This window comes from Myotis myotis, unplaced genomic scaffold (assembly GCF_014108235.1).
Source record: "Myotis myotis isolate mMyoMyo1 unplaced genomic scaffold, mMyoMyo1.p scaffold_m19_p_4, whole genome shotgun sequence".
Classification (NCBI taxonomy): Eukaryota; Metazoa; Chordata; class Mammalia; order Chiroptera; family Vespertilionidae; genus Myotis; species Myotis myotis.
The window spans coordinates 49,954,944-49,972,587 of NW_023416346.1; positions in this window are offsets into that span (position 1 = coordinate 49,954,944).

Here is a 17,644-nt window from a genome sequence, read left to right on the forward strand (position 1 = left end):
ATTCGACACAAAAACATGGTATGTCTATGTGAAGTCTTGAATGCCAAGCGAAGAGGTTGGAACCTCATGAGTAGGCCCGTGGTCTTTGCACTATATTCCCTGATGCCCTTGGAAGACTGGAGGCTCTGGGTCCTCTCTCCTCACTTCAACTAAAGCATATTTACGTTTTTAGAACATGCCTACTATTACATGCCCTTGACTAGAATGGAACCTGGGACCCTTTGGTCCACAGGCCGATGCTCTACCAACTGAGAAAACTGGCTAGGGCTCATTTGGAGGTTTTAACTACCTAATATTTTGCTTGATAAAAGTGTTCCCTGCTAATTGAAAATAAAAGAACAAACAAACTAATGAACAACTTTGATAACTACTATTCCAGGGAATGGAAATCTGGCTATGATTTTTGACTAAGGATATGACACCAGAAGGATGTTTCAAAAGTATAATTTGCCAGTAAGATGCAGGGTGAACTAGAGGAGGTGATACTAAGTAGGGATATCTGTTGGGACCTGGGGGTAACTATTTAGGTGACTAAGTCAGTGGCAGTGGACATTATTAGAAAAAGTATGGATGGTCAAAACAGTCCCCAAATCGTACATACATTCAGTTATTATTGTAACTGAAAGGATATGAGGGTCAGGAAGGACTCAAGACATTGCATCCATAAGAATAACATTTCAGATGATAAGGAAAATATCTAGGATCCAAGAGCCCATTCCAATGTGCCTCAAACCATTCCATGTTGGGTGAGTGGCACTTCTGATTCCTCAGAAGAGAAAGGTGGCCTTTCTCTGTGGAAGGGAAATGAAACTGACACAATCACCTTTAAGCATGAGTTGGCCAAAATAAGGAAGTATTTTTCAGGACTACTTGGAGACTAGTTACAAAATATTCCAGTCTGAGAACAATAAAATCCCTTGGGGATCCTAAGGAAAAAATGGTGAGAAAGAAGCTTAGAGAGGAGAAATTGCACAGAACAATAACTATTTTAGATTGGGCTCCAAAAACTTGAGATTGGGAGCTACAGGGCAACAACCAGATTTAATTCAATGGTTTCTAGAGCACCTAGCAGATTACTGGTGCTCAATCAACATTAAATCAACCATGGAAAGAAGCACAGATTTGTATGCCTATAAAAGAGAAATTGGGTTAGGCCAAATGAGACTCAAGCAGAGACCTAATGAGAAATGGAATTAAGATTTCATGTTACACCCCTCTTCCTTAAGTCGAATGAACACTGACTAGGTTATCCCAAGTTCGAGGCTTAACTCTATTGCCAATTGTGTATGTGACTGGACAAGTCATCTACCTCTCAAGGCCTATTTTTTTTTTTTTTTGTAAAATGGGAGAGTGACTCCTGTTATACAAAGCTGCCTAAGAGTGGAATTAGACTGTGAGTGTTCTTTAAAAGGCATAAAGCATAATATATATGGCAAAGTATTTTGATACAGATCTTACATGCCTAGAAAGTGGTGTGTGACCAGAATTTTTATAAATCAACCACATAGTAATATCTTAATGTTTTGTTATACAAGTTTGAAAGAACTTTACAATGCACATCCATGTCCCCACAATGTCCTTGATAGTTAAAAGAACTATTTAGCAATACTATGTAAAATATATTAGTAAAGCTAATTGATATTTCTCATTTTCTGTAATTTCTGCTTATCTTCCTATTCCAGTCTCACTAGTTCCTTTCATTGTCTTGCAAAGGAATTTTTATCCGAGGGAGAACCCAGAACATATTTGCTGCTAAAGAAATATTTCTCTGTGCTTCTCAAGGTTGAACTTAGTGTTATCATGGATAGAGAGGGCAGGAGAATAATTGGACTCAGTCATTGAAGGAAGGCATCACAGGAATTTGGTCCAGTTTGATAGATTACAATTCACCTCTCTCTGGAATCCCATAAAAGAGATCATATCTTTGGATGGACACTCTTTACAATAGTCTGTTTCAATTCATACCCTTTATTATGGGGCAATACATTAAGTATTGAAAAGGCAAATGAAATCTGCTTAACAGATGAACAATAAACTTTTCAATAATAAAAGGAGGAATTCATAATGCTATTTATGAATACCAGCCAAGAAATCTTGCCTTAGGTAAATTAAAAACCTTTGACCCAGCAACATTCCCACCAACACTGGTAAATATTCCCAGATGAATGAGGCTGCTGCCTTACTTCAGGGGAATGAACACAAAGTTGTACACAACCTGAATGCTCATGAATAGATAAATGGGTGAATAAATCCTGGTATATTCATATTATACAGTCATTTGAAAAATGAGCCAGATATGTAACTAATGATATGCTGGGAGGTTTGTGATTTACTCTTTTTTTCTTTTGATTGGAGAGAGAGAGAGAGAAAAAGAGAAAGATAGAGAGAGAGAGAGAGATTAGTTTCCTCCCCTACACACACCAACTGGGGATTCAACCAGCAACCAGCAACCTAAGCATATGCCCTGACCGGGAATTGAACCCATGAACTTCCAGTGCACAGGACGATGCTCTAACCAACTATGCCACATAGGCCAGCGCTGTGATGTACTCTTAAGTGCAAAAGCCAAGCTGCAGGGAAGTGTATATATCACAGTACATTCTAATACAAACAACAAAATAACCTATAGATGTGCTCCACACCCAAACATATTTGTATAAGCACAGGAAGGTTGTGGGAGGATTCTGACCCAGGCTGTTACTAGTACTTACTCACCAGAGAGGAAAATGATAGAGGAGTGCATTGCCCATGCATTTCACTGACACTGAACATGTGCAATATTTATAATTTCTGGAAAAGTTTACTAATTCTCTAATATAATTCCACATGGGGCTTAGAAGATTGCTCCTCTCCACTGCTTCCGTGGCTTTTCTGTTTCCCTGTCTTTCATGTCTGCATTGAAACATAAAAAGAATCATTTCTTACTCAGAGACTCTTGCCTGCTTTGCTGCTAAAATCCTTGCATGCCAGATAAGTGAAGGGTCGTAGAACAGATAGGCCTTTAACTCGGCTTCATCCCCTTGCCACATCTCAGCATTTCTGGAAAACATAAAGAACCTTCTTCGGAAGCCAGACATGGCTGTGTACATAAACTGCTCCTGTCTGAACAAGAGAGAGCTGTGTTTCAAAATCACACCTGCATTTCAAGGAATTGGGAAATTGGCAAGCCCTGTGATGGAGGAGTTCCAACTGCCCAAACTGTCTGCTACCTGCTGCTGCCTCCCTCTCCTTTTGCATTCTGCCTTCTCCCAAGAATAACAACCCAAATCACAAAAAGGGTCATGATCATTTGAGCACCCACTATGAGGCAGACACTGGCACTGCTCAAGACATTTTCGGACATTTAGTCTCAAGTTAATTTGCACCACACCTCTGTAATGGGTAGTTTGAGATTTTGCAAAAAGGGAATAGACTGGAGGCACCATAGATGGCTGTCACTGGGTTTATTTAATCCTTGATGCACCAAAGGCTGAAAAGTTCCCCAGTGCTATTCCACCTACATTTGATGAAAGACACAGATACGGAGTTCAGAGAAGTTGGCTAGAGCTTAAAAGTTCACGCAGCCATGAAGTGTAGAAATGGTAAAGGCTTGTCCAAGATTTCACCTAGCCAGAGAAACATGCAGCTTAACGGAGTTATTACAGAGCACCCAAGGAGCTCCAGCTCCCCAATCCTATATAATAAAGAGGTAATATCCAAATTGACCCTCACACCCTCACATCATAAGATGGCCACCCCATGTTGTCACAAGATGGCCACCCCCACGTTGTCACAAGATGGTCGCCCCACATCATCACAAGATGGCTGTCCCATGTCGTCACAAGATGGCCATCACAAGATGGCTGCCCCCACATTGTCACAAGATGGCTGCCCCCATATTGTCATAAGATGGCTTCCCCCACACCATCACATGATGGATGCCACAAAATAGCCACCCCACATCATCACAAGATGGCCACCCTCACGTCATCACAAAATGGCCTCTCCCATGTTTTCACAAGATGGCCGGCAGGGGAGGGCAGTTGGGGAATACTAGGCCTGCAGGGGAGGGCAGTTGAGGGACCAGGCTGGCAGGGGAGGGAAGTTGGGGGCAATCAGGTTGGCAGGGGAGGGCAGTTGGGGGTGATCAGGCTGGCAGGCAGGCGAGTGGTTAGAAGCCAGCAGTCCCAGATTGTGAGTCAGACAACCTCCAAGGGGACCCAGATTGGAGAGGGTGCAGGCTGGGCTGAGGGACACCCCCTCCAGTGCACAAATTTCATGCACTGGGCCTCTAGTATGAATATATTCCTCTTATATTTTAAAATACTCAAGTTGTGGCTCTTGCTTCACAGGTAGAAATAGAAAGTAGATCTCTAATGAGGCTATGGAGCCTGTCAAGGTTATTTTGTAATAGATGCTTTGATAAGAAGCAAATATATTCATAACCATGAGGAGCCCAAAGATGGAAGATGTGATAACAAAGTGGGCTACAACTCTCAGAGGCCATAATTGGTAACAATATCTTTCACATAGTCTGTTACCCCTGGGGCCACCAGAAAGCTAAGCAACATTGGGCAGTTGCCACTGTGCTGTGTCTGCTTTTAGCTGTGGCAAGAAGTGGCTATGCCAGCCCCAACCCACACTGCCAGTGCCAGATGACCTGCATCTTTCCAGTGGGTCAACAACTTCCCTCTCCCTAGACATATAAGTCATTCAGACACACTTATACTCATTGACCCATGGAGCAAGAGAGTGGAGAGAGATGGTGTAATTGAAAAATAGAGAGGGAAGAATAATGTGGGGATGAAGATAAGTACAGAACAGTGACTGGAGGAGTGACAAAGTGGATGAACTCTGCCTTCCTCTGAATAAAGCCAGCTCAAAGGGGTAATCAATTGAACTGTTTGTCTTCCTCTTGTTGAGTTGTATGAGTTCTTTATATATTTTGGAGATTAACTCCTTATCAGATGTATCATTGGCAAATTTGTTCTCTCATACAGTGGGTTCCTTATTCATTCTGAGAACGATCTCTTTTGCTGTGCAGAAGCTTTTTAGTTTGATGTAGTCTCATTTGTTTATTTTTTAAAAAATGGGAAGAGGATCTAAATAGACATATATATGGCCAAGAAACATGAAAAAATGCTAAAGGTCACTAATCATCAGAGAGATTTAAAACTATAATGAGGTATCACCTCACACCTGCCACAATGGCTAACATCAGTAAATCAACAAACAACAAGTGCTGGCAAGGATATGAAGAAAAAGGAACCCCAGTACACTACTAGTAGGAATGCACACTGGTGCTGCCACTGTGGAAAACAGTGTGGAGTTTCCTCAAAAAAATTAGAAATGGAACTGCCGTTTGACCCAGTGATCTCACATCTAGGAATATATCCTAAGAATCCTGAAACACCAATCAGAAAGAATGTATGCACCCCTATGCTCATAGAAGCTTCATTTACAATAGCTAAGATCTGGAAACAACCCAAGTGCCTATCAGTAGATGAGTAGATAAAAAAAAAGTTGTGGTACATTTACACAGTGAATACTTCTTGGCTATAAAAAAAAAGTAAATCTTACCTTTTGTAACACCATAGAGGGACCTGGAGAGTTTTATACTAAGTGAAATAAGACAGTCAGAGAAAGACAAGTATCACATGATCTCATTTATATGTGGAATCTAATGAAAAAAAATAAACTGGCCAATAAAATAGAACCAATGGCATGGAAACATGGAAAAGACTGACAAATCTCAGAGGGAAGGGGCTGGGAGGGAAGAGATTAATCATATGACTTACATGCATATAAGTATTGCCCACGGGCACAGACAATAGGCAGTGAAGGCCTGGGGTGGGGTGGGAGTTGGGTGGAGGGGGGCAATAGGGGAAAATAAGGGGGGACATCTGTAATACTGGCAACAATAAAGAAAAAATGTAAAAAATAAAAAAGGGGTAGTCAATTCTAAAGAATGTTGGGAGTAGTGATAGCACAACATAGTGATTGGACTAAATGCCACTGAATTTTTCACTTTAAGGTGGTTAATTGTATGTTATATAATTTTACCTCAATATTAAAAAGAACTCAAGGGGTTAGAGCACCATGGTCCCCAAGAGAGAAGTTTATACAGATATTACCCTGGCTTGGGTTCAAAGAGCCCCTCATAGGCAATGCATGAATGCCTGCTTGAGTCTCTTCTGTCACTTGTCCCCTCAATAGCACTCATGTGCTGTGGTGTGTGTGTGTGTGTGTGTGTGTGTGTGTGTGTGTGTGTCAGAGAGAGAGAGAGAGAGAGAGAGAGAGAGAGAGAGAGAGAGAGAGAAAGAGAGAGAGAGAGAGAGATTTCTCAAGGTAGCTCTTATGATCCTTGATTACGCGAATTTTTCAAATAACAATAACATACCTTATTAAGCTCCTACTATGTGCCCAGTTTTAATCCTTACAGCAAGCCCCAAAGGTAAGAATTATTAAACCTATATTACAGATGAGAGAAGAGAGACTCAAGTTCCAGAAGTTGCTACCAAGTCACTCAGTAAGTGAAGTGGATATGATAAAGCTCAAACCTAGGAAGTGAAGCCAGCTGATGGCTGTGCTTACTGCATAGTGCTCTCTGCTTCAGGCACCGAACATATACTCTCTGCCAAGTGCCATGGGGACACCAGAATGGCATATATGACATGGCCCTCAAGGAAATACTAATGTAGATTGGGGAGTGTCCACTGGAGGAGAGTGCAAAGGACCATTTTAAGGAATGCTTGACTGCTGAGTAAATCTATTCATAATAAGAAGGAACTTAGAGAAGAGCTGAGAGTAATAGTAACCACAACAACTATGATAATTCACATTGACTCAGCACTGTTCTATATGCCTGACACATGCTTAACTCATCTGAATTATTTATTCATTGCATCAATCCTCAAGGGGTTAGGGCACCATGGTAGTTTATGTACTAGTGCCAGCCTCATTTAAGATGCTCAGAGAGGTAAAACTAAGTAACTTGTCCAAGGTTGCACAATTAGCAAGTAGGGGTAGACTGGATTTTAACTATTCTTTGTCTATGCACAGAAGAATCTCAATAAATACCCATCAAATGAATGACTATCTTCCACTATTGAATACTTGGTATGTGCTCCATCCCATTTAATGCTCAGAATCCTATGAATTTAGTGCTACTATTGGCTCTATTTTACAGATGAGGAAACTAATCCTCAGAGATGCTAAGTAACTTGCCCAAGCTCACACAGATATTAAGTGCCAAAACTATGATACAAAACCACCCAGGTCTGCTGATTCACACTCTAGAACCTTTTGTGGGGCTGTGTGCTCATTAAAGCTTAGCTTCCTCTTTCAGTGAATCTATTTCACTTGGCCTGAATTTGGACCATAAACAAGGGAGAGACAAATAACAGGCTATGCTCTGGTTCAATGTATGGAAAACATGATCATAGCATTCAGGCAGAGGAAAGGGGAGCTACCATGGGGGAGGGAGTGGGAAGAGGCCTGGAAAATTCTGATGGAGGCAGGATCTGTTCTCTATATGTTCCCACCAGGAGAGAGACGTTTTGGCTCCTCTTACAGCAGAAGCAACAAACTCGAAGCATCACACAACCAGCACAAAATGCGAATTTTCCTTGGAAATCTGTTTCTAATAAATGAGTCCCCACACTAGAGGGGCAGCCTGACTGAGGAAGAATTATGTTGCTCTCTGAAAGAGCCTCTCAGCTGGGCACCAATTACCCCCCCCCCCCAAAGGGCTGAACTTCACCTTTGACCTGTATTATGGTCTTGCTTTAAAAAAAAAAAAAAAAACAGCTTCATACCCCCGTCCATTTGCTGTAAGCCTTTATTTATGCTTTTTCTGTTGGATGCTCTGTTCAGTGGATCAGAATAACTCTCAGAAGGCCAGATCATGTGGTTGTTCACAGGGAGTTGCCATAACCAAGGGGTCAAGATGATGGGCTGCCAATCCATGGAGCTCCGCACGCCCACCCTACTTCACTTAGAACATTTCTACTACATTGCTAAGCCCAGAGTACATGGTTCCAAAATATTTGTTGATTGAATGATAGATTCATGGTGGGGTAAGTCAGTCCTAGAAATTTGCTACTCCCGAGTGTGGTCTGTGGACCAGTGGCTTTGGCATCACCAGGGAGTCTATTAAAAATGGTGACTCTCAGGCCCCACTTCAGACCTTCTGATTCAGAAACTTAGTTTTAACCAGACCTCCAGGAGATTTGTATGAGCATTAAAGTGGGAGAAGCAGTGGTATAGGACAGTGGCTCAGAAGGGCTTTCACTGTCATGTATCTATAGTTGGTCCCCATTCCTTCTGTTTTTCTGAAGCCAATGGTTACCAATTTGATCTACATTATTTCATCTGCAGAACAAGATTTTTTTCTTCCTTTTTTACAAACAATATTTGTATTTGAAAATGGTTTTAAAAATAATACGAATAACTCTTGCCAGCAGGATAAGCTCTCACCCAGATTCAACAAATGTTAGCATTTTGCCATAGTTGCTTTCTTCCACCCTCTCTAACTTTCTATGTGTGTTTTCCCCTCCTAGTTCATTTGAATAAGTTTCAGACATCATAAACACTTTAGCATATATTTCCTAAGAACAAGGCCATCATCTTACGTATCATATAGGTATCAAGTTCAGAAATTTGACATTGATACAATAATATTATCTTATATATGATGCATACTAAAATATGGCCAGTTGTCTCAATTATGTCCATTATGGAAATTTTGTTTTCCATCTGGAGAGCTATTAAAAAGTGCCAATGCTATGACCCTAGCCCCACACCAATTAAAATCGCTTCGTTGAGAGCGCGGCCTGCGCATATACATTTTTAGGCTCTTCAGGAGATTCTAATGTGCAATAAAGGCTAACAATCTCTGTGCTATGGGATTTTCTGTGAGCACTGTATATAATAGATTTAGGAACTATAGTCAGCAGAGTAAGACCTGAGTATAATTTGTCTAGGCCAGGGGTGGGCAAACTTTTTGACTCGAGGGCCACAATGGGTTCTTAAACTGGACCGGAGGGCCAGAACAAAAGCATGGATGGAGTGTTTGTGTGAACTAATATAAATTCAAAGTAAACATCATTACATAAAAGGGTACGGTCTTTTTTTTTTTTTTTTTTTTTTTTTTTTAGTTTTATTCATTTCAAACTGGCCGGATCCGGCCCACGGGCCGTGGTTTGCCCACGGCTGGTCTAGGCCCTGTGTCTCCTTTAATCAGTGTTCTGACACCATTAATTTCTATGAGGTTCCCTGGGCCTTTTCTCACTGCCTTCTGATTCCATCTTTCTGCTGGAAACAAAACACTCATTTTTCCATACTGCTGTTTTCCCTATAACTGGTCAGCACAGCTCCTCTTTCTTTGTAAAGAAGGAAGAGGAGGAGGAGGAGGAGGAGGAGGAGGAGGAGGAGGAGGAGGAGGAGGAGGAGGAGCATTGAATTGTGTCTGCTCTGTGATGTGTTCTGCACAAGCTACATCTAACAAATTGGCAACATCACCTTGACTTACAGAAGAAAAGGGCAAATAGTGAGTGGAATGAGAACATCAGGGATAAAGCAAATCAATTAAGATGAGGGCCAAATTTATTTTTGGACTTGCCACAAAGTGTTTCTAGCTTTCTACATTGCTTTCTCATAACTACATTGTTCTCAAATTGTCTTGGCTTGGAAAGCAAGCTGCTAAGGCGAGCAAGTGTGGCAATCTGGGCTGTAGTGGACAAGAAGGTAGTGTGCATACGGGGAGCAATTGAAACACTAATCCCACGAGCCACAGGTTTTTTAATTTCCAGGAAGAATTTGGGTCAACCTAACTGGTCAGTTTAACCACTTAAATGGATCTGTTCTGTTTCCATCTGGTAGCAGATGAAAGGGGAGCCTGGCATGCCTGAGAGGGAGCTAACCAAGAGTTCATTACATTTAGTCAGCTGGGTGCAGAACCGTTTCCCCAACAATACAGCAGCCATCACACCCCACCCCCCATAACCCTTTCCACCCAAATATCTGTTTCACTGCAGCCAAAGAAAGTCAGTTTTATTTGAAAGGTTGTGACCGAGGAGGCTGAGTCCAGATTTGTATGTGCTGTGAATATATTCTGGAAGAAAGGTGAAAATAGAAAAGGTATCATTGTGCTTCAAAGCTGCTTTGTAAATGCTGAAAAATCAACTTGTTTTTTTGTATGTATTAATATTCCTTAATATTCAAGAAAACTAGCTTACTGAGATGGATTGCTTTAACGGATGCATCTTTGCATTTAGTCAATGACAAAATATTTGTGAGCGGTTAGTGTCTTTCCTCTTCATGGGAACTCAGTAATGGGCCAAATGAAATCATTCTCTATGGCCTAGGATTCGAGAACAATTTTGAATTGTCTTCATCCTGATCAAGAACTGAAGAATACTCTAGTTATTGCCAAAGTCCAAATGGAGGGCACTTGTGTTCCTAGACAACCATTAGAAAATTTTTTTTTAAAAAAAAATACACTCATTGATCCTTCACAGAGAAGAAGGGAGAGGGATAGAGAGCTAGAAACATTGATGAGAGAGATCGATCAGCTGCCTCCTGCACGCCCCCCAGTGGGGATGTGCCCGCAACCAAGGCACATGCCCTTGACTGGAATTGAACGTGGGACCTTTGAGTCTGCAGGCCGATGCTCTATTCACTGAGCAAAACCGGTTCGGCAAAAATTTCTTAATTAGGACCCAATGTGCACTGCCATTGCCATTTCTAGTCATGTATCATCAGAGGACTCTTTGTCTTATTATAGATTTTTATCCCTGCCAGTAAGACAGAATGTGCTTAAATTTATCAAGTATGTGTGAATTATACATATCTCAAGTTTTCTTACAAAAAGGCCACCTTCAGAAAATGTTTTCACAAAATACAATATTTCCCATAGCTTAACTCAAGATAACAAAGGGACTTTCACATCAGAACTATAAAATATTGGCTAATATTCTCTCCAACCATTAATTTTCATTCTCTATTTAATATATTAATTATAACATATAATTATACAATTATAATTTTATAGCATATATTTTACACATTTAAAATATTTAATATTATATAGACATATTTAATATTTTATACACACATGTACACATACACTGTTAATCTGAACTCAGGTTTATTTGTAATAGTGGAGTTCACACATACACTAACTCACAAATTCCTGTTCTGACCCTGAATCTTGTTCCATCGCTTTCAGTTATTATGCCACTGTCACAGTGAGGATACAGTGGCCTCTTACTCTCCCTTTCTCCTATTACCTTGCTCCAATCCATCCTCCAAATACATATGCCCCCTGCCTTCAGAATAAAAACCATAAATCCTTAGTTTAGTATTCAATCCCCACTCTACAACCTACTATCAAAGACTGCCTCTAACACTCCCAGTCCTATACCCAGCACTCCAGGCAGACCATCTCATTTGCTGTTACATGCAAAGTAAGGTAGCCAAAAATGTTTTGGAAAGATTGCTATGTGACAGACACCATGTTGACTACTTCATGTCATTATCTCATTTACTCCTTTCCATAACCAATGAGGTATATTATAGTAAGTACTCTCATTTTCCAGGAGGGAAATAGAGGCCACTGTTAAATAACTTGTCCAATGCCAGGCAGCTAGTAAGGTGTGGAGTCAGGTTTTAAGTCAAGCAGCCTCACCCCACAGCCTGTTCTATTTACCTAGCCTACCTAAGTATGTTTTCTAAAATGTGCCCTGCATTTTTATGCCTCCATATTTTTGTTCATGGAAATATGGAAACAACTCTCATTCCTGCTCACCATCTCTGCCTGCTGAAATCTTGCCCAGCTCAAATAGAACCTCCTTCATGAAGCCCCCCAACCCTGACTTCCCATAGCTAAAATTCATTCCTCCTGGCTCAGTGTTCCCACAGCATTGGCTCTAGCACATATACTGCTTTTTATTGTTGTAGTTACCTGTACATGGGATATCTCCTTTTACCCACCCCCATCCTTCCTTATAGGAAGCCGAGCTTACTATCACTGTGACCCTGCAATGCCAAAGCTAGTAGAACGCCAGTCAGATGCATTACCAGGGATGTAGTATAGGTGGTCAATGGGGTAGGTAATCTCTAAACTCACTCCCAACTTGATGATTTTATAATCTTGGCTGGTAGTTTCACCAAGGGCAGGGATGCACCCTCCACAGTATCAGGCAGAATAGCTGGCTTGACTCTGTGGAACTGATGAGTTTGTAAAACTACACTAACACTTACGCACCTGCAGATGAAAAGGTAACTGACTACACTGTCCCTCCAGTCTTCGTATGTCTATTCATCATTGCCATGTATATTTGAATGTGACACTGCTATGCAGGTTTGGCTTGAGAGCTGTAATCCTTTTCACACTCCTTCCCTATAAATACTATTCTTCTGTTCTGAGGTGGGTCTCTTGTAAACAGCATATATATGGGTCATGTTTTCTTAACCACTCAGCTACCCTATACCTTGTAATTGGAGCATTTAATCCTTTCACATTTAAGGTTATTATTGATCAGTACTTGTTTGTTGCCAATTTTATTCTTTTCTTAATTTAATTTTTTTATTGTTTACAGTATTATATATGTCTACTTTTTTCCCCATTGACCTCTCCTTTGCCGTTCCCACACCCCAGCACATGCCGTTACCCCACCCTACTGTCTGTGTCCATGGGTTATGCTTATATGCATGCATACAAGTCCTTTGGCTGATCTCTTACCCAACCCTGGATTCCCTCTGAGGTTGGATGGTCTGTTCGGTGTTTCTCTGTCTCTGGATCTATTTTTTTTTCATCAGTTCATGTTGTTCATTATATTCCACAAATGAGTGAGATCATGTAATATTTATCTTTCTCCAACTGATTTAGTTTGCTTACCATAATCCTCTCCAGGTCCATCCATGCTGTTGCAAATGGTAAGAGTTCCTTCTTTTTTATATCAGTAAAAAAAAGTATTCCATTGTGTAGATGTACCACTGTTTTTTAATCCACTCATATGCTGATGGGCACTTAGGCTGTTCCCAAATCTTAGTTACTGTAAATTGTATTGCTATGAACATAGGGGTGCATATATCCTTTCTAATTGGTGTTTCTGGTTAATTGGGTTATATTCCTATAAGTGGGATTACTGGGTCAAATGGGAATTCCATTTTTAATTTTTTTATGAAACTCCATATTGTTTTCCACAGATGCTGCACCAGTCTGCATTCCCACCAGCAGTGCACCAGGGTTCCTTTTTCTCCGCATTCTCGCCAGCACTTGTCATTTGTTGATTTGTTGATGATAGCCATTCTGACAGGTGTGATATGGTACCTCATTGTCAATTTGATTTGCATCACTCAGATGATTAGTGACATTAAGCATGCTTTCATATGTCTCTTGGCCTTCTGTATGTCCTCTTTTGAAAAGTGTCTATTTAAGTCCTATGCCCATTGTTTGATTGGATTGTTTATCTTCCTTTTGTTAAGTTGTATGACTTCCCTATGAATTTTGGAGATTAGGCCCTTATCGGATATAACATTGGCAAACATGTTCTCCCATGCAGTGGGCTCTCCTGTTGTTTTGTTGATGGTTTCTTTTACTGTGCAGAAGCTTTTTATTTTGATGTAGTCACATTTGTTTATTTTCTCCTTAGTTTCCATTATCCTAGAAGCAGTATCAGTAAAGATATTGCTAGGACATATGTCTGATATTTTGATGCCTATGGATTCTCCTAAGATTTTTATGGTTTCTGACTTAGGTTTAAGTCCTTTATCCATTTTAAGTTTATTTTTGTGTATGTTACAAATGGACGGTCTAGTTTCTTTTTTTGCATATATCTGTACAATTCTCCCAACACCATTTATTGAAGAGACTATCTTGACTCCTTTATATGCTCTTGCTTCCTTTGTCAAATATTAATTGAGCATAATGGCTTGGGTCGATTTCTGGGTTCTCTGTTCTGTTCCATTGGTCTATATGTCTGTTCTTGTGCCAGTACCAGGCAGTTTTGAGAACAGTGGCTTTGTAATATAGCATGATATATGGTATTGTGATCCCTCCAACTTTGTTCTTTTTTCTCAGGATTGCTGCAGCTATTCCGGGTCTTTTTTTATTCTAGATGAATTTTTGGAGAGTTCATTCTAGGTCTGTGAAGTATGCCATTGGTATTTTAATGGGGAGTGCACTGAATCTATAGATTGTTTTGGGTAGTATGGATAGTTTAATTTTGTTGAGTCTACCAATTCTTCAACATGGTATATTCTTGCATTTGTTTATGTCTTCCTGTATCTCTTTTTTCAATGACCTGTAAGATTCTGAGTATAGGTCTTTTACTTCCTTAGTTAAGTTTATTCCTAGGTATCTTAATATTTTTGTTGCAATAGTAAATGGAGTTGTTTTTTTAGTTTTTCTTTCTGTGAGTTCATTATTGGTGTATTGAAAAGAAAGATTTTGGGGTGTTAATTTTGTATCCTGCTACATTGCTGAATTCATTTATTAAGTCTACTAATTTTTTGATTGAGTCTGTATGGTTTTCTATATACAATATCATGTATCTGTGAATAATGAAAATATTACTTCTTCTTTTCCAATTTGGATGCCTTTTATTTCTTCTTCTTGTCTGATCATTATGGCTAGCACTTCCAGTATTATGTTGAACAGGAGTGGTGAAAGTGGGCATCTCTGTACTGCTCCTGTTCTTAGGGAAAATGGTTTTTGTTTTTGCCCATTGAGTATGATGTTGGCTATATTTTGTCATATAAGGGTTTTATTATGTTGAAGTATGATCCCTCTATTCCCACTTTGCTGAGAGTTTTTATCAAGAAAGGTTGTTGGATTTTTGTCAAATTCTTTTTCTGCAACAATTGATAACATTATGTGATTTTTGTCTCTCAATTTGTTTATGTGATGTATAATGTTTATTGATTTGTAGATATTGTACCGGCCTTGCATCTCTGGAATAAATCAGACTTGGTCATGGTGTATGATCTTTTTAATGAACTGCTGGATCCGATTTGTTAGAATATTTTGAGGATTTTAGCAACTATGTTCATCAGGGATATGGACCTGTAATTTTCTTTTTGTATGGTGTCTTTATCTGGTTTTGAGATCAGGGTAATGCTGGCTTCATAGAAAGAGATTGCAAGTGTGCCTTCCTCTTGAATTTTTTAGAATAGTCTGAGGAGGATAGGTTTTAGTTCTTCTTTTCATGTTTGGGAAACATTCTTTGTGAAGCCATCTGGACCAGGGCTTTTGTTTGCTGGAAGTTTTTTGATTATTGCTTCAATTTCATTAGTAGTTATCAGCCTATTCAGGTTTTTTTTATTCTTCTTCATTGAGTTTTGGAAGACTTTATTTTTCTAGGAATATGTCCATTTGATCAAGATTGTCCAGTTTGTTGGAGTTGTTCATAGTATTTTTTTTTTTTACAATCTTTTGTATTTATGTGGGTTGCTTGTTACTTCACCTCTTTCATTTATGATTTTGCTTATTTGGGTCCTCTCTCTTTCTTTCTTGATGAGCCTGGCTAGAAGTTCATCAATCTTGTTTATCCTTTCAAAGAACCAGCTCTTGGTTTTATTGATCTTTTATATTGTTTTTTTCATCTCTATGTCATTTACTTCCATTCTGATATTTATTATTTCATCCATTTTTCTTTCTCTGGGCTTTCTTTTTTACTCTCTTTCTAATTGTTTAAGTTGTAGGGTTCAATAATTTATTACCATTTTTCTTGTTTTTTGAGGTAGGCCTGTAGAGCTATGAACTTCCCTTTCAGGACTGTTTTCACTGTATCCCATAGATTTTGGATTGCTGTGTTTTCATTGTCATTTGTTTCCAGGATGCTTTTTATTTCTTCTGTGGTCACTTTGGTAACCCAATGATTATTTAATAGCATGCTATTTACCCTCCAAGGGTTCAATTTTTTTTTCATTGTCTTTATTATAGTTGATTTCTAATTTTATGCCATTGTGATCTGAGAAGAAACTTAATATGATTTCTATCTTCTTGAATTTGAAGAGACTTTGCCTGTGACCCAATATGTGGCTTATCTTTGAAAATGTCCTGTGTGCATTTGACAAGAATATATATTCTGTAGCTTTGGTGTGAAATGTTCTGAAGATGTCAATTAATTCCATCTGATCTAGTGAGTCATTTAAGATTTATGTTTCTTTGCTGATTTTTTATTTAGAGGATTTACCCAGTGGTGTCAATGGGGTATTATAGTCCCCTACTATGATTGTATTGCTGTCGATGTCCCCCTCAATATTTTCCAGGAGTATTTTTTATGTATTTGGGCGCTCCTGTATTGGGTGCATATATGTTTACCAGAGCTATAGCCTCTTGTTGAATTGCTCCTTTTAGTATTATAAAGTGGCCCTCCTTATCTCTTATGGCCTTCACTTGAGGTCTACTTTGTCAGATATAAGTATTGCCACCCCAGCTTTTTTTCCATTTCCATTTGCCTGAAAAATAATTTTCCATCCCTTCACTATTAGTCTTTGTGAGTCTTTTGTTTTGTGGTGGGTCTCCTGTAGTCAGCAAATATAGGAGTCCTGTATTCTTATCCATTCATTTACCCTATGTCTTTTGATTGATGCATTTAATCCAGTTACATTTAAGGTTATTATTGATAGATACTTGTTTGTTGCCATTTTTATCCTTTATGCCTGTGTTCATTCTTCCCTTTTTATTTCTTCTTTTTACAGCAGTCCCTTTAGCATTTCTTTCATTGGTGGCTTGGTGGTAATAAACTCCCTTAGCCTTTTTTTGTCTGTGAAGCTACTGTTTTCACCCTCAATTTTTAATGATAATTGTGCAGGACGTAGTATTCTGGGACTCAGGCCCTTGCTTTGCATCACTTTGTGCATTTAATCCCATTCCCTTCTTGTCTAATGTTTTTCTGTTTAGAATCAGTTGATAGTTTAGTGGGAGATCCTTTATAGGTAACTTTCTGCCTCTCTCTGGTAGCCTTTAAGATTCTTACTTTGTCATTGAAGTTTGCCAATTTAATGATGATGTGTCTTGGTGTATGTCCTTTGGGGTTCTTCTTTTTTAGGACTCTGTGTGATTCTTGGACTTGTGTGACTATTTTATTCCCCCAAACAGGGAAGATTTTTGTCATTATTCCTTCAAACAGGTGTTCTATTCCTTGCTCAGCTTCCTCTCCTTCTAGCACTTCTATTATGTGGATGTTGTTTCGTTTTGTGTTGTCCCAAAACTCCCTTGGGCTCTCCTCCTGCTTTTAGGTTGTTGTTGTTTTTTCCAGTTTCTGCTGTGTGTTTTTTTCCCTACTTTGTCTTCTTACATGTTGATGCAGTCCTCACCCGGGACTGAGGGGCAGGCAACTTGTTCCTCTCCTGGGCTTCAGCCTGGCTGGTCCCCATTCCTCTCTCACAAGCTCATTTGCGCCTGGCTGGTACTCATTCCTTTCTTGCGAACTCATTGTGCCTGCCTGGTCCCCATTCCTCTCTCTCCAGTGTTGAGTGTCTGCACCATTATGGTGTGACAGCATGAGGGCATGACAACCATTAGCATTTTATCTCTTTATTATATAGGATGTTTTGTGGGACCCAGTGGTGCAAACTCTAAAGTCTTCTGTGCTGGATATACTAGGGATGCGCCTTACTATGGATATTTGGGTTCTCGGTGTAGTTGAGCCCT